Source organism: Callithrix jacchus, chromosome 11 (assembly GCF_049354715.1).
Source record: "Callithrix jacchus isolate 240 chromosome 11, calJac240_pri, whole genome shotgun sequence".
Classification (NCBI taxonomy): domain Eukaryota; kingdom Metazoa; phylum Chordata; class Mammalia; order Primates; family Cebidae; genus Callithrix; species Callithrix jacchus.
In genome coordinates, this window is record NC_133512.1 from 82549301 (window position 1) to 82572233 (window position 22933).

Consider the following 22933-nt stretch of genomic DNA (forward strand, 5'->3'; position numbering starts at 1 on the left):
ACCAAAGTGTGCAGTTGACTCATTAATTTAATCAATAATTAAGGATCATGCTCCATGTGCCAGTATTGTGTAAGGCACTAGAAATACAATGGTGAAGCTAATACTTTGCTCCGGTGCTGAGTTATTAAGTCATGAGAAGGAACAAGTTTCCTATGTTTTTTGGTTCCTACAAAACACAGTTCAGAGTGTGCAGATGGACAACTCTTCAGGTGCTTGGATTCTGTCACTCGATCATTCAATTTAGCACTTATGTGCATTTAATCCATTTTATTAATTTTTATTGAATTTATCAATTTCTACCATCTGTAGGAATTTTGTTACTTCAACAAGACCAAACATACCTTTAAGGAAGGGACTAGTATTCCAACCAGCAGAGCACCTAGAAATAAGGATCTCTTAATTGTTCAGCAAATACCACAAAAGTGAACTGGAAGATAGGTACTCAGCCCCCACACATACCCGCTTAAAGTGCTGATGTACTCTCCTACCGAAAGTATTCTCAAAACCATGGCTCAAATGTGCTGAGGTCTACTTCTAGGCTAGTTCTCCTTTCTACAGCTCCGTGTTTTATATTGCCAGAGATATTAAAATGTACACAACAAACAGATACACTTATAGTTCTACTATTCTTATGCAGAAAAAAATTAAGCCTACTGTCTTTTTTTAACTTTTAATTTTGAATTAATTTCAGATTTATAAGAAAGTTACAAAAATAAGCCAGTCATGGTGTTGTATGCCTGTGGTATTCGCAATTCAAGAGGCTGAGGTGGAAGGATCGCATGAGCCCAGGTGTTCCAGGTTGCAGTGAGCTATGATCACACCACTGTACTCCAGCTTGAGAAAGAGTGAGATCCTGTCTCAAAAAAAAGGAAGAAAGGAAGAAGGAAGGGAAGAAAGGAAGAAAGAAGTGTCAGAGGTACTCAAACCAGAGTGACTCCATCTTGAACAGAGGCTGAGAAAAATAAGGCTGAGACCTACTGAGTGGCATTCCACCTAGTAAGTCTGGGCATTCTTAGTCACAGGATGAGTTAGGAGGTTGGCAGGACTAAAATACAGGTCATCAGAACCTTGCTGATAAAATAGGATGCGGTAAATAAGTCAGCCAAAACCCACCAAAACCAAAATGGCAACGAAATTGACCTCTGGTCAGCCTCACTTTGTTATATACTAGTTATAATGCATCAGCATGCTAAAACACTCCCACCAACACCATGACAATGTACAAATGTTATGGCAACATCTGGAAGTTACCCTATATGGTCTAAAGCAGAGGAACCCTCAGTTCTGGGAAATGCCTGTCCCTTTCCTAGGTAACTCATGAATTATTCACCCTTCCTTTGGCATATAATCAAGACATAACCATAAAAATAGCCAACTAGCAGCCCTCAGGGCTGCTCTGTCTATGGAGTAGCCATTCTTTTATCTCTACTTCTCCAATAAACTTGCTTTCACTTTGCTTGTGGATTTGTCCTGAATTCTTTCTTGCATGAGAACCAAGAAGGCTCTTTTGGGGTCTGGATCAGGACCCTTTTCTGAGAACAGGAAAAAAAAAAAAGAAGAAAGTAACACATATAGAATAAAGATATATTCTTAAATATGTTTCAGCAAATGTGAAGATCTTAAATAAATATAGTACATTTAACAAAACCAGGAAGTTAATGTTGAAACAATATACTGTCTTAGTCCATTTTGTGCTGTTATAACAGAATATCACAGGCTGGGTAATTTACAAAGAAATTTAATTCTCACAGTTCTGGAAGCTAGCAAGTCCAACATCAAGGTACTAGCATTTGGTAAGAGCCTTCCTGCTGTATCTTCACATGGTGGAAGGATGAAGAACATGTGAGTATAAACTATCCAAACACAGCATGAAGCCTCTTGTAATAGGGCTTTAATCCCATTAACAAAGGAGGAGTCCCCATGGTCTAATCATTTCTTAAATTCCCACCTTTTAATACTCTTTCTTTGGCAAGACCTGAATGTTCAAAAGGATTACATTTCAACATAAGTATTGGAGGGGACAAAAACATTTAAACCATAGCATAAACTATTAACTGTTCTACAGTCCATATGCAAATATCACCACTTGTCCAACTAACGTCATCTTTGTCCTGCTCAGGCTTGCACGTTACATTTAGTTGTTAAATTTTCTTAGTCTCTTCCCATAGTGGACAGTTTCTCAGTCTTTCTCTGTCTTTCATTACTTTGGCTAATTTAAGGATATTGGCCAGTTATTTTGTAGAGTATCTCCAAATTTTGGTTTGTTTCCTCATGATTTAATGTAGAATATGCATTTTTGGCATGAATATCACAGAAGTGATGATGTGCCCTGCTAGGTGTATCTCATTAGGAGGTATATGACAGTGATAGGTTTTATTACTCGTGACATTAACCTCGATCATTTGGTTAAGGTGGTGTCTGCCCAGATTCTCCACTCTACAGTTACTATTTTTGCCCATTTAAGTAACAAGTACCTTAAAAGAAGATACTTTGAGACCGTGCAAATATACTGTTTTTCTTCATACCTCAAAACATTCATTGATAATTTCTGCCTCGCAACCTTAGCCATTTCTAATCATAATGTTTTCTCACAAGTTTATTCAGACACAGCTGGATTATTTCAATTGCAATCAAAACCTTTAATGGGTTCTTTTTGAAGTGGATACAATATACTTAGTTTAGTCTTGATTTCTTTAATATGAAGTACAGAATTAATACCACTACCACAGGCATCCTTGAAATGAATACTCAGTACATTAGGTGAAATTTCAAGTGTTTCAGAAAATGAAAATGTATCACTTATTTCAGAAAATGAAACAAATTAACATTTTTGTCCAATTTTCATACACGGCATGATCTCTTTCAATATTACTTCCTTAACTAAATAATTTGTATATGGGTATTTGGTGAGACATAGCTTTTGAATGGTTTCAGCCAACATTTTCAAGGAAAATTGAATGTGTCCTACAATTAACTGTAATCATCTTCTGATTTGAATCAAACCCTTCTATCTTCACTGCAATTATCAGGTGACTTGTAAAGGAATTTTTGGTAAAATTTTATATATTTGTTTTGTTTTCTGGCAGGAATCTAGACTTCCTAATCATTTTGTACAATAACACTTATTTTTAACTAAGGTCTTAGGACTTACTGAGACTCACAGAAGCTATCAGAAGTTGTGAATTCTGTAGCATACTGTATAAGAACTATGTTAACTAATTTTAAGTATTAAAATCTTACTTAAAATAAGACACTGACTACTAACTACAGCGAGCATCTTACAAAGGATTTACATTTTGGAAATGTTATAAAGTTGGTTATTTGGAATCAATAACTAGATGCTGAAGCTACCTCATAATGGCCAACTTAATCGATTAAACAACTAAAATAATAATTCCACATATAATGAAAATGGGGTGATGGGAAGGATTTATATACAGTAGAGGTAGTGTAGTATGGGAGAGGTAGAGTGGTCTTGGCAGATGTGGAGACAAAACCAACACAATCTAACTCCTCCTCAATACTGTTTCTCCTCCTGGCTTTCTAGAAAAACCTTGATTCCCGAAAAGCCTCACCCCAACTTTGCCACAACCTGGTGATCCATCCATAATGTTCACAGCCCCCAGGAAAGACTGGATAATTATGAACACACCTTGCTTTCTTCCATTATTTCCCTTTTCCCCAATGGAACGCAGTTGCACTGAGAACACCAATCTCTCAACCACACCCTACCCCAACCTCTATGGAAATCACAGTAGCTACCTGACCAATGGGAGTTGAGGGAATGAACACTCTTATCTTCAGGGATCTGGGTCGAACCCACGTCATCCATTCTTCAGACTTGCACAGTATTGGGACTAAAAAGGCCTTATAGGGACACTCACATCATTCTACACATGGTATTTGAAAACCTGGTATTCATGTGGCTCATGTTGTCTAGGAAACTCATAAAACTCTGTTATTTCCATTTTATAAATTTTCTATGAAGCCTTTCTGCTTCCTCTTAATGACTATTTTTAAAATGAAAAGATATTAAGGGAAAAAATGCTGCTTGTTTATCATAGAGAATTTAATGACGAGTTAAGGCAAAATTCATGAAACTGTAATAGCCAAATCAGGGAATTAGGATAAAAATGAACACTACCAACTCAGCACTTGTCAATTATAAATGAACTTTTAAATTCTTCCTCGGGGGTTTTTAGAGGGCACCAGGCTCCCCTGGGAATCATGCCCTCTGTTACTCTGCTCTTCCAATTTTATAAGCTAATGAAGCAGTTGCTTTCCATGCCTTTCTTTTCACTGTAAATTTCAGCTAACTATTGATTCCAGATGTTGTCTAATAATTGAAATCTGGATTGTCTTTGTTTGCAAAAAGCTACACTATTTAAAAGAAACTTTTACAAAATACTCCCTACATTCCCCTCCCCGCAATTTTTCATGGAAATCAAAATTCCTATGGGTAGCTGGGGTTAAAATCTTTAGAAATATTTCTCCTTTCCCCTCCACTATGAAATATGCCAAACAAATGAGATAAATTTTCCAAAATATCTTCAAAAACAAACAACAGGTCTGGCATTCGGGCCAAGAGCAGTCACTGATTTCACAATAGGTTAATTAGGAACAATCCATCTATTGCAGTTCTTTGGTTCAAATGATAATTTTGCATTTGTTTTTATTTTTCTGTCAACAGAGGTGACTTGGTCTGTTAAATGTGACAATGTGAATGTCCTTGGCACTCACATCCAAAGTGGGTGTCCTCAACACTGCAGTGCAGCTAACGCAAAGTGAAATAACAAGTGCCCAAAGATAATAAGATTCAAAGAAAGATTTTAAACAATTCAAAGAATTTTATTTTTTGGAAGACAACTTAAAACTTCCAAAAATATACTCAACATACAAAACTTAAACTGAGGATGAGAAACATTCTTCCTTAGGAGCTCAAATTCCTAAGCATGGCTAAAAGAAGGTATGTCTGCATGAAAAGTACATATATGACTTATTCTCCTTTTATTAATGACTGTAATTAAAACCATCTTAAAGCCTCTGGTAACAGCCATTTGTTATTACTAACAAATAGTTATATCTTATAACTATATTGCCCATTTACTAATAGTTTCACTATTAAAATGGGCTAAAGTTAATATATTTTTAGATAGTTCTGAAAGTTACAAAACAATCTATATAAATGAATAATCTAGTTAATTCTAAATCTAAGGGAATGGATCAAAACACTGACCATAGGCCATTAAGACCCCAAAATAATATGCTTTAAAAATCTGAGTTTATCAGCTTCTGGTAAAATCCAAATATAAAGAAATAAATATCCCTACTATCTTTGCTATCTTTACTTCTTATAGCTAAAGGAAATACCAGTAAAAGATTAAGATACTCTTTGAAAATTTTTTCCATCACTGAGTTTTAAGGTCTTTTTAGTGTATTAAATGTTTGTTAATTTATTTAACTTTTAAATAAATCCAAAATAGCAGATTTGCCTACTAGAGGATGGAATCTTAAAAAAAAAAATCTGCATTTTGCTATGAGTTCTTCCTAAAAACATAGGCAACCAGGAAAGTCAATCTGTTTGTTTGCTTACCTAGGAGATAAATCTAGAACTAAGTCATATTACAGCAGAAAATCCCAATTTACAACTGGAGCTGCAGAGTTAAAAACACCCAACATTATGCAGAAAAACTTTCCTACATTGTCTTTGAAGGTGTGTGACAAATATATAAAAGTATTGAGTGTTTCTCAATATCACCTGCCCCGCACCCACTTGAGTTCTGACACAATAAGCAAACAGGACAGGCTAACCAAGATCTCCTCAAAATAGATGAGCTAAGAGCTAATATTTTCCTTTCTTTACATAAGACTGAAACTTTTTTATCCTCATACATTAGAAATAATAGGATATCAGTTTTCCAAAAATCTAGTTGGATCCAAGTAACTTATGCCAAACTTATACATCAATCTTGAACTCCCAGGTAAAATAGTTCACCTTCACCCTATTCCCCAGCTGTGGCAGGTCCTTTTATTTGTTAAAGCATAAAACAAAACAAGACAAATCTCAGTCTGAACCCTTGATGCCCTTCATGTAGTCTGTAGTTAATCCCGACTTGCCTCGTGAAAAACCAATTTTAGGAATAGCATTTGTTTTGGAAAAAGGGGAAATGTCCATCATGTGTTGAAAACTAGTCTTTGATTTAAGCGATAATTCCTTCGGAAACTCAAACCTGAGAGCACTGTAAGACCATGTGGCACAGAAGACAGGCGGAAACTGACTTTGCCTTCTATGCCAGAGTCACTGGTACCTTAAAAATTTAAAAAAAAAAAGATAAATTAAGAAAATGTAATATATGAACTAAAGCTGGGCTGTTCAGTGAGCTAGAATACAATGAAAAGGTGTGGTCACTGCTAATCACAACGGTCTGGCTTTAGATGTTTCTTTCAGGTTCTGTCACCATCTGAACTCTGGTAAAACATGATCTAATCCAAATTTCATTTGGGATTTCTCAACATAAATCCTTAAATTTTCTCTATACTTATCCAAGTATTTGTATTTTGTTTTCCTGACCATTTCTCCAGAGTTCTGGAGGGTCAACAGCAACAGCTGGAACGAAGGAGGAGGGCAAGTGAGAATGGGAGGTGGCCCGTGATCACGTCCAGCCATGCTGGGGGACGAACACTAGAGGGGACACAGAGGACAAAAGCTGACGCCCAGAGTCATAATAATTTTTCTCTTTGAAACTATTTTAATCCAGATATCAGCCTTTCATATTTAAGCATAAAAAAGAATCAATAAAAGGCTACCAATGAGTATCAGGAGCTGTAGCACACGTAGGCAAATCTGTTTTGCTAGTTCAGAAACTTACTTGTTAGTTCTTAGCTATGTTTTATATAGAGGTGAATACCAGAGATATGAAATGTTTCATCTGTATAGGACACCAGGCATCTGTTCTCAAAGGGCCTACACCTAGATGAAGAAAAGGGGTAGATATAAATGAAAATAAATAGAAAACAATACCTATTTATCCTTTGACTAGCCCAGAAAAGAAGTGGTACTTGAATTTCATACATAGCCCTACACATAAAGTGGAATAAAAATTCCTGAGGCTACTCATAGTGCAGGAGGAAGTCTAATGCCTCCCCATGGGCAAGTCAGACTGATCTACTCCATGAATCTGAGCACCAGCTGAAGCATTGTATTTCATCCACAAAGGACCCATCATTCCCATGAATTTTCCCACGTCTACTCTGAAGCTAATTTTTCCCATCTTTCAACAGCTTCCTTCAAATTTATGTCTTTTAATTTTATATATTGCAAGGGGTTTTCTAGTTTACTATTTCCTCAGAGGGTTCCCAAACCATTCACAGCTGTCAAACACAACTACACACAAAAAGGATAAAGACCCTGTCTACAGGTTCTTCCAGAGTTTCTTCACCCTGCTTCCCCCGTTTACGTGAGCCAGCCGATCTCTACCACCAACAGACTACAGAGCAGGCCTGGTACAAACTCCAGAAAGCCTAGTATCATGTTAAGGGCATACTAAATGCTATGTTGAAAAAATATGCATATTATTATTTATGCTTCCAATTAATGTCAGAATTGTAATCTGCAAAAAGACCACTAACTATGAGCAGGGACATTAACTTGGTACTATATTCTGTTATGAAGGTTTACCCTTCCCCCTTCACATGCAATCTCCTCTGTCTCTATCCAGTTCCCCACAGGAAAGGCTGTGGTATGTGTTTAGCACAGTATAATCACTCACTCAATGTTTACTAAACATCTACCACAGATGGTACCACTCTATGTATGGAGCCAGAAGTATCCACAAATGTAGTACAAGTACTCCTCACAGCAACGCTCTGTAATAGTATTATTACCTGTATTTTATAGATGAGGAAAGCTGGGCCCAGACAACAGAAGTATTCTGCCAAAAGTCACAAAGCTCGAAGGCAGTATGCCAGAGGGTTCTGCTCCTGACCAGCTAATTGATGACTGTCACAGCTGTAATTACCGCTTCTTGAGAGGGAAGCAGGCACAGAGCAGTGGTGAGAAGCATGGCTGAGGCTTCTGCATAGTTGGGTTCAAATCCCATTCCTGCTACTTATTAACCATGTGACCACAGCCAGCTATTATCTGTGCTGTGCTTCAGTTTCCTCAGACTGTAAAACCAGAGAAATAAGAGCACTTGCCTCACAGGGTTGTGTGGGAATGGAATGAGTCTCATGGAGAACATGGATGCTGTTGAGCATAGTGATGGGCACACCTGAGCAGCAAAGGCACGTGAGCTGTCAATGTTAACCACTTCTTTGATTACACCTATAATCACCTGGCAAGTAATCAGCATCAATAAATATTTCCCTGATGCAATGCTTATTTTCTTAATATCCTAACTCTGGTTCCTTGGCTGCAATTTCCTGCTAAGGAAGCCAAAGTTCTGCAAATTGTCCCCAAAATCCAAGTACCACTACTATCAAAGAGAAGCCTTTTCTTTTTTTCTTTTATTTACTTATTTTTTTGAGACAGAGTCTCACTCTATTGCCCAGGCTGGAGTAAAGTGGCGCGACCTCAGCTCACTGCAACTTACACCTCCCAAGTTAAAGTGAATCTCCAGCAATTCTCCTGCCTCAGCCTTCTGAGTAGCTGGGACTACGGGCACCCACCACCACGTCCAGCTAATTTTAGTATTTTTAGTAGAGACTGGTGTTTCACCATGTTAGCCAGGCTGATCTCAAACTCCTGACCTCATGTGATCCGCCCACCTTGGCCTCCTAAAGTGCTGGGATTACAGGTGCGAGGCACCATACCTGGCTGAGAAACCTTTTCTACATAGCCTTCATGAGTGGATTTCCAGAGTTGCTCTACACAGCTGAAGGAAGCATGTGTAGGGAGAAGCACTGAAACTGTGAGATGTACTTATACTTGGTGCTGAGTTAATGCAGACAGCTTTGGCAAAAGCCTGTTTCCCCCTTAAGATTTGGTGTTTACTCCTATTCAAGTTGTAAAGAGCATCCAAGGAAACCAGACAGGGTACAGAGCAAAGTTACACTTACCCCTCATAAAGACACATCCTTTGCTTCTCATGGAGCAAAAGCTCAGGAAGAAAGCACAACATTAGATGACATCATGTCTTCTGGATCAGGGACCAGAGGTTTCAGGTTATTAGCCTTTCTACTATTTTTTAAATCAATCATATTAAAGGGCTTTTGTTTGTTTTTATAAACTCTGTCCTTGGAATTCAACCACTAGAATCCTAACGAAGGAGAGACAGGCATCTTGTCCTCCATCCCTTGAAAGGGGGTGCATAACTTGCGCAGCATTATTTCTGCAACTTGAAAATCTGTAAAAGACAACCCTCAACTTATCAATTCATTGTATGTTTTTGAGAAATTAACAAAATAATTCTAAAAAACAGACTTACTTTTTAAATCTATATTCTAGCTCTTCTCATGTCATTTAAAAAAATAAAACTTTGATATTTCACATTACTAACCGCCAGCCAGGAGACTGAGTGACGCAGTACAGAAACAGCACTCTTTCCCTTGATTTATCAGTCATAAATGCTGCTCAACGCGTGTCCTTCCTAAACTGTTTTGTTCACAGCTTTCCCTGGCAAGAAAATGTTTATCATGTATACGTGAATTCTGTTTTTCATCTCGACTTGTTTTTCAAGAAAGACTATTTATGTATGCATCTTTGAAGAGACACAAGGATGCAATGCTTTCAATTTTCACATCAAATGACTTCATAAAAATAATCAATCTGCCTTTAAAACATAATAATTATACTGGATAATTCAAGCATCACGCAGGGCCTGTCTCAGCTTCCCGGCTTTAAATATCATCTAAATGCTGAGATTCCCAAATTGATATTCTAGTTGGGCCTTTTCCCTTGAACGCCAGATTAGTACACTTAGTATTTCAACTTCTTACTTAATACCTCTACTCAACCGAACTCCTAAACTCTTTCCCACTCTACTCAACCCGCAATCCAAAATCTGTTCTATTGTTAGCCTTCCATCCTTGTAAATGGCCACTGCATTCTTCCAGCTGCTCAAGCCAAAAGCCCTTGCCTCCTTTCTCTTACATCTTCTACCCAACCCATCAACCAATACTGTCCTCTACTTGTAAAGTATATATCTGGCCATTTCTTACCGTGTGCACCAATGTCACCCTAGTCAAATTATCATCATGGCTACCCTGGATAATTGTAATACCTCCCTAAAGCTCTTCCTGCTTCAGAAACCTTGACTTCAGTCAATTCTGCACTGACAGCCAGAGTGATTCTTCTACAGCTTAAGGTAGATCATGACATACCTCTGCTCAAAATAAAACATTTTATTTCTTCATTGTATACTGACAGTCATTGGTTATTTTCAAATTTGGGGCTCTAATGAACAATGCTGCCAAGACCTGTTCTTGGTTATGTATAATGTATAATTAGCAAAGTGACACAAACCTTTCTGAACTAAATGGCTTACCGCTTGTATACAAAGCTACAGAACTTCTCAGGAAAGGACAGTTTCTTTCTCATCATTTCATGCTACTAAATACACTCACAAAATAACCAAATTTCCAAGAAACTTGGTTTGCATAACACAGCTGGTCATTGAGAAAGCACTAATCAACGGAAATGCTGAAGACCACCCTAAAGTATTTAGTGACACTGATGATAGTACAGATGTCTTCCAAATGCTGACATAAGCCAAATCCTCAGTATTCACTCAGCATGTACTATACGCCGGCACTAGGTACTGGGTGCTAGGGATCCAGTGAATAATAATAATAATAAAGCTGCCTTTTCTACCTATTCTCATTCTCTATTTTTTTTTCTATTTATTTATTTTTGAGATGGAGTCTCATTCTGTCGCCCAGGGTGGAGTGCAGTGGCGTAATCTTGGCTCACTGCAACCTTCGCCTCCCAGGTTCAAGTGATTCTCCTGCCTCAGCCTCCTGAGTAGCTGGAACTATGGGCAGCCACCACCACGCCTGGCTAATTTTTGTATTTTTAGTAGAGATGGGGTTTTGCCATATTGCTCAGGCTGGTCTTGAACTCCTGACCTTGTAATCCGCCAGCTTCAGCTTCCCAACGTGCTGGGATTACAGGCATGAGCCACCACAGCCGACCTCTCATCGAGTTCTCTAAGCTCTCACTGAGCTTCCAATTAAGCTCTATGCAAGGAAAATCACCACAAGCTCAAAGATACTCTGGATGAGGACAAGGAATACAACAGACCCAGCTTCCAACCTGTACTGTGGGTGAGAGTAGCTGCTCACTGTGTACCTGAGCTATTTTAGCAACACCTATGAGACTTCTTGCCCTTTTGGTTTTCAAGTGCTGACTGGCCAAGGAGAGGACAGCCAACTCTGTCAGTATGGTAGGTTCCTTTTTCAGCCACCCTAATGATAGCTCCTGCCTCAGACCCTCTGATTCCTCCTCCATTTGGGTGCTGGTATGATCTACCCGAACTAAGCTAATCATATCCCTCCCACATAAAACCTCTCAATGGATCCTCATGACTAATGAAATGAAGTGCTAACCCTCTGTGGTCTGGCTCAGCTTCCTGTCTTACTTGGGATCTCTTCTCTCATTATCTTTTATTTTATAAGCAACACCAGATCCTTGTAGTTCTTGTCACCCGTAACACTGCTTCCTAAGTCCAAGTTGCTCATGCGGTTCTTTCTGCTAAGAACAGCCCTACTCACTGTTTGATCATTGTAGATTCAACTAAAAGGGTGTCCCCTCCACCAGGAAGCCTTCCCTGCCTACTCCTACACAGGCATATAGCTAACTTCCCAAACACTGGGGCTCCACCTTGGAACTCCCACCTTGGAATTCTCATGATACCCAATGCAAACCCCTCTTCGTAGTCACCTCTCTATTTGTACAAGCAACAGACTCTTCCACCAAATTTTGAGTTCCCAGAACTCTATCTAACACAAGTATATTATCAAACACATAAGAGGAGCTTAATAAAGGCCCCATTACCACTTGCACACCTGTCCCCCTACAACTGGGGTCCCCAACCCCCAGGCCGTAGACCAGTACCATTCCCTGGCCTGTTAGGAACCCAGCTGCACAGCCGAAGGTGAGTGGCAGGTGGGTTAGCATTACTGCCTGAGTTTCACCTTCTGTCAGATCAGCAGCAGCATTAGATTCTTAAATGAGCACGAACCCTATTGTGAACTGTGCATGCGAGAGATCTAGGTTGCATGCTCCTTATGAGAATCTAATGCCCTAATGGCTGATGATCTGGCGTGGACAGTTCATCCTGAAACATTCCCCCACCCATCCTTGTACATGGAAAAATTGTCTTCCACAGAACTGGTCCCCCAGTGCCAAAAATGCTGGGGACCGCAGCCCTACAACAGGGTCAACAAATAACAGCCTACCAGCTACATACAGTATGCCACCTATTTTTGTTAAGGCATGTGGGCCAAAAAGGGCTTCTATATTTATAAATTCTAAGACAAAATTTTAAGAGTAATATTTTGTGACCTGTCAAAATTACATAAAATTCCAATTTCAATGTCCGCAAAGTTTTATTGAAAGATAACTACATTCATTCATTGACCTGTTGTCTATGCCTGCTTTTGCACTATAATGACAAGAGTGATGTGGTTAGAACAGAAATTAAATGGCCCCCAAAGCCCAAGATATTTATCAGCCAACCATTTACAGAAAGAGTTCTCCACTCCTGTTCTACAACTTCCATTCTCTTGCCTATTACTCTCCTGGTCATCTCATTTCAAGGGCACTTTGAACTTCCACTGGAAATGCAACACAAGTGAAAATTAAAGAGAGTGGAAATGTCCGAAAGTGCCTGGAGATGGGAGGTTGGTCTTCAGCTATAAACAGAAAATGCTGCTCAGCTGAGCCAGGTAAGAACATAATGAGCTTGGATGAACTCGTTTACTACTCAATGGCACTTAATCATCTGCAACAACTATTAAAAAGGATAAATAGTCATGTAATTGAGCCTCACAAATACATTGGAGAAATGTGAGACTCTTATAGAATACTAATGTCCCAAGCCTCTAGGCCCAGAAAAAGGAACTGTGTATACAGACAGGCTACCTTTACTTTTTTTTTTCCCTTCAGAGAGAGTCTTGCTTTGTCACCCAGGCTGAAGTGCAATGGTGTAAAATCTCAGGTCACTGAAACCTCCACCTCCCAGGTTTAAGAGATTCTCCTGCCTCAGCCTCCTGAGTAGCTGGGATTACAGCCGTACACAACATACCTGGTTAATTTTTGTATTTTCAGTAGAGACAGGATTTCACCATGTTTCCCAGGCTGGTCTCGAACTCCTGACCTCAGTCCTCCCAAAGCACTGGGATTACAGGCTTTAGCCAGGGTGCCCAGTCCTTTATGCATATTTTTAGTTAATTTCAATTAACTAAATAAAAAATAGTTTGCACCAAACTGATAAGCAAATGATACATATCAGCTCATTTGGCTTTTGTTATTTTGGTCAAAGCAGAAGATTAAATGAACTTAAAATAAGTGGAAGACTCCTGTGCTAAGAACCTGGGATGCATCAAGAAGCTTTGATTGTATGGAGCCATCAAGGCACAGGTTCAGTAGAGTAGAAAAAGGAAAGGGACTTGGTTTATTTTCAAATGTTTGACTTTCTTCTAAAAACACAATTTCCTTCAACATTGTTTCTTAAGCACTGCTTTGAGTACCAAGAAGAGAAGCTGAGACAAGGTGAGTAAAAATCATCATCTATTCTCCGAACTCATAATCTAGTGAAGGAGAGAGACATGAAACCCAAGAGTTAGCATTCCATTTGAGAAGGACAGAACTAAAGGTGAGTACAGAGCAGTATACAGCAGAGGATTAACAATACATCTGGGAGAGAGACAGAGCCTCCAAGACAAAGATAACCCTGAACTTGAGTTTTAAACGATAAAAAGGATAGTAAGAGAGAAAGGAAAGAAATAGCAAGCCACCTAAATAACACTAGCGCAAGCTAAATAACACCAGGGCATGAAGTAAAGGTCCCAGAGGGATGAGAAGGCAATGCGAAGTGGTAAATTGACATTTTAAAAAGATTAACCTGAAGAAGGCTCCAACAAAGGAATATGTTAATATGTTCAAAGTCCAAGCCCTCGAAGGGCTGAGAATGTAGTAGGCAAGAGCAAAGATAAGAAATGGTTTCTTACGCCGAGCTCGGTGGCTCAGGCCTGTAACCTTTGGGAGGCTGAGGCTGGCGGATCACAAGGACAGGACATTGACCAGCCTGGCCAACATGGTGAAACCCCGTCTCTATCAAAAATACAAAAAAATTAGCTGGTCGTGGTAGTGCACGCCGATAGTCCCAGCTACTCAGGAGGCTAAGGCAGGAGAATTGCTTGAATCTAGGAGGCAGAGATTGCAGTGAGCAGAGATCACACCACTGCACTATAGCCTGGGTGACAGTGTGAAACTCTGTCTCAAAGAAAAAAAACAAACAAACAGGAAATGGTTTCTTACATCTTTCTGGAACTCTAAGAATATATATTCTTATTCCTAAAAAAAAAAAAGTATTTTGTTCGCGGAATGGAGATCAGACCTTGCATCAAAAGGACTTATTAATGTTTGTTAGAGCAGAACTGAAAGAAATAGAGACACAAAAAAACCTTTAAAAAAATCAATAAATCCAGGAGCTGGTTTTTCGAAAAGATCAACAAAATAGACAGACCACTAGCCAGATTAATAAAAAAGAAAAGAGAGAAGAATCAAATAGATGCAATAAAAAACGATAAAGGGGAAATCACCACAGATTCCACAGAAATTCAAACCATCATCAGAGATTATTACAAACAACTCTATGCACATAAACTAGTAAACCTGGAAGAAATGGATAAATTCCTGGACACTTGCCTCCTCCCAAGTCTAAACCAAGAAGAAGTCGAAACCCTGAATAGACCAATAACAAGATCTGAAGTTGAGGCAGCAATTAAGAGCCTACCACCTAAAAAAAGGCCAGGTCCAGATGGGTTCACAGCTGAATTCTAACAAACACACAAAGAGGAGCTGGTACCATTTCTTCTGAAACTATTCCAAATAATCCAAAAAGAGGGAATTCTTCCCAAATCGTTTTATGAGACCAACATCATCCCAATACCAAAACCTGGCAGAGACTCAACAAGAAAAGAAAACTTCAGGCCAATATCCATGATGAACATAGATGCAAAAATCTTCAATAAAATACTGGCAAGCCGATTGCAACATCGTATCAAAAAGCTTATCCACCATGATCAAGTAGGATTCATCCCGGGGATGCAAGGCTGGTTCAACATACGCAAGTCTATAAATGTAATTCACCACATAAACAGAACCAAAGACAAACAACACATGATTATCTCAATTGATGCAGAGAAGGCCTTTGAAAAAATTAAACAGCCCTTTATGCTAAAAACCCTCAATAAACTCCGTATTGACTGAACATATCTAAAAATAATAAAAGCTACTTATGACAAACCAACAGCCAATATCATACTGAATGGGAAAAAACTGGAAACATGTCCTTTGAAATCTGTCAATAGACAAGGATGCCCTCTCTCAACACTCCTATTCAATATAGCACTGGAAGTTCTAGCCAGAGCAATAAGGCAAGAAAAAGAAATAAAAGAAATTCCAATAGGAAAGGAGGAAGCCAAATTGTCTCTATTTGCAGACAAAATGATTGTATCTAGAAGACCCCATGGTCTCAGCCCAAAATCTCCTGAAACTGATAAGCAACTTCAGCCAAGTCTCAGGATACTAAATCAATGTGCAAAAATCACGAGCATTCCTATACACCAATAACAGACTTAAGAGAGCCAAATCAAGAACCAACTGCCATTCACAATTGCTACAAAGAGAATAAAATACCTAGGAATACAACTAACAAGGAACGTAAAGGACCTCTTCAAGGAGAACTACAAACCACTGCTCAACGAAATAAGAGAAGATATAAACAGATGGAGAAACACTCCATGTTCATGGTTAGAAAGAATCAGTATCGTGAAAATGGCCATACTGCCCAAAGTAACTTACAGATTCAACACTATCCCCATCAAGCTACCAAGGACCTTCTTCACAGAACTGGAAAAAACCACCTTAAACTTCATATGGAACCAAAAGAGAGCCAGCATAGCCAAGTCAATTCTAAGAAAAAAGAACACAACAGGAGGCATCACACTACTGGACTTCAAACTATACTACAAGGCTACAGTAATCAAAACAGCATGGTACTGGTACCAAAAGAGAGATATAGACCAATGGAACAGAACAGAGGCATCGGAGGCAACACAACATATCTACTACCATACAATCTTTGACAAACCTGACAAAAATAAGCAATGGGGAAAGGATTCCCTGTTTTATAAATGGTGTTGGGAAAACTGGCTAGCTATGTATAGAAAGCAGAAACTGGACCCCTTCCTGACACCTTACACTAAAATTAACTCCAGATGGATTAAAGACTTAAACATAAGACCTAACACCATTAAAACCCTAGAAGAAAATCTAGACAAAACCATTCAGGATATAGGAGTAGGCAAGGACTTCATGACCAAAACACCAAAAGCATTGGCAACAAAAGCCAAAATAGACAAAGGGGACCTAATCAAACTCCACAGCTTCTGCATGGAAAAAGAAACAGACATTAGAGTGAATTGGCAACCAACAGAATGGGAAGAAATTTTTGCAGTTTACTTATCTGACAAAGGGCTGATAACCAGAATTTACAAAGAACTAAAACAGATTTACAAGAAAAAAAACAAACAAGCCCATTCAAAAGTGGGCAAAGGATATAACAGACACTTTACAAAAGAAGACATACATGAGGCCAACAAATATATGAAAAAATGCTCATCATCACTGGTCATTAGAGAAATGCAAATCAAAACTACATTGAGAAACCATCTCACACCAGTTAGAATGGCGATCATTAAAAAATCTGGAGACAACAGATGCTGGAGAGGATGTGGAGAAATAGAAACACTTTTACACTGCTGGTGGGAGTATAAATTTGTTCAACCATTGTGGAAGAGAATGTGGTGATTCCTCAAGGACCTAGAAATAGAAATTCCATTTGACCCAGCAATCCCATTACTGGGTATATATCCAGAGGATTATAAATCATTCTACTATAAGGACACATGCACACGAATGTTCATTACAGCACTGTTTACAATAGCAAAGACCTGGAACCAACCCAAATGCCCATTGATGATAGTCTGGACAGGGAAAATGTGGCATATATGCACCATGGAATATTATGCAGCCATCAAAAATAATGAGTTCATGTCCTTTGTAGGGACATGGACGAACCTGGAGACCATCATTGTCAGCAAACTGACACAAGAACAGAAAATGAAATACCACATGTTCTCACTCATAGGCAGGTGTTGCACTATGAGAACACATGAACACGGGAAGGGGAGCACTACATACTGGGGTTTGTTGGGAGGAATAGGGGAGGGACAGTGCGGGGTGGGGAGGTGGGGTGAGATAGCATGGGGAGAAATGCCAGATATAGGTGAAGGGGAGGAAGGCAGCATATCACACTGCCACTGCATAGTACCTATGCAACTATCTTGCATGTTCTTCACATGTACCCCCAAACCTAAAATGCAATTAAAAAAAGAAAAAGAAAAAGAAAACCACTACCCCACTGTTCCAAACACAGAACTACATCGTCTCACTAGCATGATCTCAGCACTAAAGGTTTATCAGCCCAATGAATTGGCTGAATTGTAACTGCCTGATAATAACTTAAAATGATCTGACTAGTCTCTTTAAGAATTATGGAGTAGGAGAAACTTCAACTCCAAAGGAAACCTTTCTCAACAACTTGGATCAAGCAAAATGGAAACTCAGAGATGAATGAACACTTCTGATCATCATCTACATGGCAAGACGACAGAGCTCTGCCCTCTGACACAGTCAGCTGCACTGAAACCTGAGCACAGGTTGCTGATGTCTCAGTCTTGCTACAAAAAGGTCTCTCATTTCCTCACTGGGTTCCCTTTGCCCATTTCTCTCTCAGCATTACACAACATGCATTTCACACGGAATCATCCTACAGCTCAAACCTGCTGAGATCTTGATTATTTTTTAGACCACTCTCTAATTATTTAAACATAATAATTAATGCTGTGGCTAGTACTTTCCTATTGTCTACCTGAAATATAAATCAGATACCCAGTAGTGCTGGTCTTGCAATATTATTATGCAAGTAAGGTACAATTCTGAGCTTTTATTTTTCTGTTTTTCTGCATCTGACCCCCTTCCAGCTGCCCTCAAAAAATCTGTCACTGAGTTGGTGGCACCCAGCTCTGAAATGTGCCTGCTCATTCCTTTGTTCTGTGCTCCATCACTGGGGTCCACTGGATCCAACACATCCTGATAAGTTAATCATTGTGAATGTGCAAGTACAGAAAGGCTGGATGGCCACTTCCAAAAAACAAAATCTCAAATAAACCTTTCATGTGAAGGATGCACATCCACTCTTCCTACCCCAACACATCTGAGTCTCTGACAACCCTAGAGAATAAGGTTTTTAACCTCTCAAAGGATACAGCATAGAATTGCTTTTTTCAGATAGATTCTGGATGTGAAACTCTTTTATAAGAATGAAAATCCTAAGAAGCCTCAAGGGAAGAAAATAAAATGGGGAAAAATAATTCAAAAAATGTTACCATTCATTTGTAGCACAAGACCAACAATTGGTGTTGCAACATCTTTTGCAAAGTCAAACTGAGGTTGGATGAGAACTGTTGGTAACCCTTGAACCTCCATGCTAATTTAAAAGACAGAACTTGTCACTCTGGTTGAATAATCTAAAATGTCAGCCAGCAGTCACTCTTGAAATTACATGGAAATTCATTAGTTCCAACAGACAGCAGCGTTAATGGAGACGGTAATTGCACTCACTGGGTGGTTTGTTTGTGTGTGTCGACAGAAGTAGATACTAATTTGAACCAAACTGAGCCCACTTAATTCTTGGAAGCAGAAGTATAAACTACTGATGCATCACAGAAAGAAATTATTTGTGCAAAATACAGCTAAAAGGAAACAGTATCATGATTCACTGTTTTTCTGAATATTCATGACAATTAAATAGCTATAATATTTCAAAAAAGATCTGAATGGCTAAATCATTGCAAATGTAACTTTCTGATTCTTTTGCTTTCTGAATAGAAGCAAAGTAGTTCCATAGGAGAATCATCACATCTGCGGGAAAAGCTTCATGATGTCAAGAACTCTGCTACTGGCATGGCACATCTCCAATTCGAATGCTGGCTTCAGATTCCTACTGAACAATATAGAGGACCAGGATCTTCATTTTGCAGAATACAGAAAAAAAATGACCTTTTAAGCCTGAACTAGCACTTGAAAGTGTAACAGCAAGCATACAGAAATCTGTTTTCTTAGGAGAACACACCTCAAGACTTAGAAAAGGGCTGCGATGGGCGTTCATGTTGGATTTGAACAGTGAATGCTCAAATCTGAGGCATACATTCAACTGTACAAACCAAATTCCCGTTCAAAGTCAACTATGAAGAATCCACTTGGCTGTGTTAGTGCTGCCTCAATTAATGCAGCTAAATAATGGATTAACATCCTTCAAGTATTTCTAAACCACAATGAAACTATAAAGATCATGAAACAGGAGCAAGGTGGCTGTAGTGAACAAACTGTTGGTGCAGCTGGCTTTCATCTTTTCTAATTTATTTCTTGTAGTTTGAGGGTTACAGGCCCAACACATTCTACACCCTCTCATTTGGGCAATGAGAAAAGTCTTACCAGACTCTTCCTTCAAACTTTAACCAGAGTTGATGAGAAAGCTCTTTTATCTTTTGGGACTTTGAGCTCTGAGACAGATGAAAAGCTAGAGCCACAGGAGAAAGCTTGTTAGAAAAAGTTGTCACAGAGAGATGGAGAGAGCTCTGATGATACAATGAACTCGTGGACCCAGCAGGTGTTGCAGCAATACTCAGCTCCTCAGATTTCTCAGTTCATGAACTTCTTAAAAGCACGTTTGAATTTTGGGGGATTGCCACTTGTAAAAGCATTGGTCATAATCTATGGCAAATAGAAAGAGATATGATATAGGACAAGGATGATGCCTTTTAAGGCAGAATTCGCTGGTCCGTGTTCTTTTGTGATTTGCAGTGTACCATGGTTAAACTTCGCCTGTCTGTCCTCCTCATATAGTGCCACCAAACCAGAATAGGGCAGAGGGAAAAACAGCAGGAAGATTATACAAATAGCAGGAGCATCATACTGCCATTACCTATTAATAACTCAGTCAAAGAATCAGATGTTAGCAATCACGGAAAAGCAAGAAAGGATGACACTGAATCCAAGGATGTGGAAAGAGGGGTTGGTTCAGATACCTAGTGGATAAGAATGGCCTTCAGCCCAGTGCGTTGCCTATCCATCGGAGGCATCCCTCACATAGTCGTTCCACTCCGGGTATTGTCTGCTGGGTTTCAGTGGAGTTGAGCATCACTCTCTCACCTAGTGAAGGTGAGACACCAAAGGCTTTTGTTGATGTTTAGGAAATCTTAATTCCACTTTTTTATCTTCATAGTTTTCTTTTCCTTCTTTCCTTCCTCCTCTCCCTCCCTCTCATCTGCCTTTCCTCATATAAGCTTTATAGTGTTAAAGACTGATCATATCTTCCTACAACCTTCTCACAAAGAAAACCAGGCCCAGTTCTTAAAACCTTCCACTGTGTGCACTGCTTCCTGACCTTTAATCAAGTTTGCGCCTCTTCCTTCACTCCCCGCCAGTCTTTCTTTTCTTTCTCTTGAGCTGCAATTCATCAACTAGATTTTTTCAAAGAGAATTTGCTATGTGGATTTCTTCACTTCAAGCCTCTTCAAATTAATCTTATTGCCACAGGAGGAAGGCTTGCTTTACTCCAGAACATTCTTGAAACTATTAAATGAACCCCTGAAACATAGAGATTTATAACAGAAATGCTAACAAAGCAGAATTACAGTGAGGTGAAAATGTCATTAACGTGCCTCCTGATGAAATACCGAAAGACACATGTGCAGTGCATTACAAAGTCCAATCAACCAATTCAAATGGTATTGCTTCCTGGGAGTCAGAACAAAAAGCATGTCTACCAAAAAAAGAAGGCAGTGGGTTTGCATGACAAGACTGGCCATTATCTCCACAGGAACAAGGCTGGAAAACACAAGCACAAGCACTGAACCCACTGCTGTCCATGGCACAAAATTCTCCAGAATTTTTAATCTTGTCCTAAGACCCTTAAGTAGGTCATAGCAAGCTTAGAAAATTTTGATAGCAAGAAAAATGTGATGGGTGACAATGTGTACATCATCTTGGAGGAAAAGTCAGTATTTTGTTATTCTGGCCCAACTTCAACTGCATCAAAATTATGAAATATTTAGGAAGAGAGTATATAAAAATATCTATGCAAACACAGACACTAAAAGAAGTTCTGTGCCATCTTCAGCTAAAATGTTTGATAAGTAATTAGGTGTAAGGTGCTGCTTACTCTAAATTGGAAATCCAAAGTGCATGGCTATCAACTCCAAATAAAATTAGAGGTTATTTATACAAATAAATGGATTAGATTTTTAGGAAAACCTTTCACATATCACATTTATGTGATATTTCACATAAATGCTGTCATTGGCTTCCATTTCTGAGGCTGCTTGCTTTATTTGCAAAAAGGGCCTTTTTGTATTTTGGTATTCGTTTTAAGGAACCAAAGAAGGATCTGTCTTATTGTGAATTCCTCCCTACACAACAATGTGTTGCAGTCAGGTTCCCAACATTATGTGAACACCATATAGAACAGCAAGAAGTTGCTGAGGTGTAGACCAGATTTTATTTCCAGCTACATCACTGTGATCTTATGCTGTTTATCTTTATTGGCTCATTTTCCCCAAGGCCCCACACTTGCCCTAAAAAGGTGGAGGGATAGGAAAGAGGTGAAAATAAATGTACTACCTATTATTCTAGCTTCAAATTATCATTTAAGCATCAACTGAATAATTTTCTCTAATATATTTTACTTTCCATGATAAAAAGACATTCTAATCTCTGAGGAAAGAAAAAATTATCTTTTTACAACATTCCTAAAGAGAAACGAGGTATTAAAGGGTTAATATATTTAGCTAGCAAATGTAAATAAAATAAAGTTCATTGTAATAACTTCTGTCTTCAATCACTTACTATATGTTTATTTTAGCAATTATCTAAGCAAGCAAATAATCTAGTAACAGATGCACTATATTTTAAAATTTCCAATTTTTAAACTGCACATATTTCTGGAAAGCTCAATATAAAGCAAATAGTTTCAAGTGAAATACAATATGCAGCCAGATACATCATAATCTAAAAACAGGTCAAACCTCTTCATTGTTCTGGAGTAGAAAAAAATGGGCTAAAACAAATATAGAAATAATAATTTTTCTTGCTATTACCTACTGCCTGAGGCTTAAAGAGAAAGGTGAAAAAGCACAAAATCTCAAATTTATGTGGATTTTTGAATACTCCCAACCCCACTACAAAAAAGCAAAATAAAACCAAATGAAAATCCCTCTTCAGGGAGGGTAGCAGTAAATGCCTTTTATTCTAATAGCACATGCTACATCCTAATGAATTCAGCAGTACTTTTCAAGGTGTGCCTTGAATTACTTTCTGAAATTTGCAATGATTTCTCACCTTCATTCAAAACTCAAACCTTGCCCTGTTTTAGGTTGTGTCACTGTTTTCCTGACCTTTTTGGTTACGACTGTGCTTACCTTTCTTGACTTCATGGGTTATGACTGCTGGACCAGCTTTCACGGTCACAAAATTATTGAAACAGTTCTGCTAAGGACATGGTTGGGGAGAGCCGGCACTAGTTTTCCAACATTCCCACTCATTTCCCCAAGTAACACAGTGCTTGAAATGTGAGCCACTATATCC

General features: G+C 38.8%; 1 protein-coding gene across 7 annotated transcripts in view; it reads right to left on the reverse strand.

The window, feature by feature from the left end:
* Positions 1 to 22933, reverse strand: part of DOCK4 (dedicator of cytokinesis 4) — a 487797-nt gene that overhangs the window by 292228 nt on the left and 172636 nt on the right. The window lies entirely within an intron of this gene.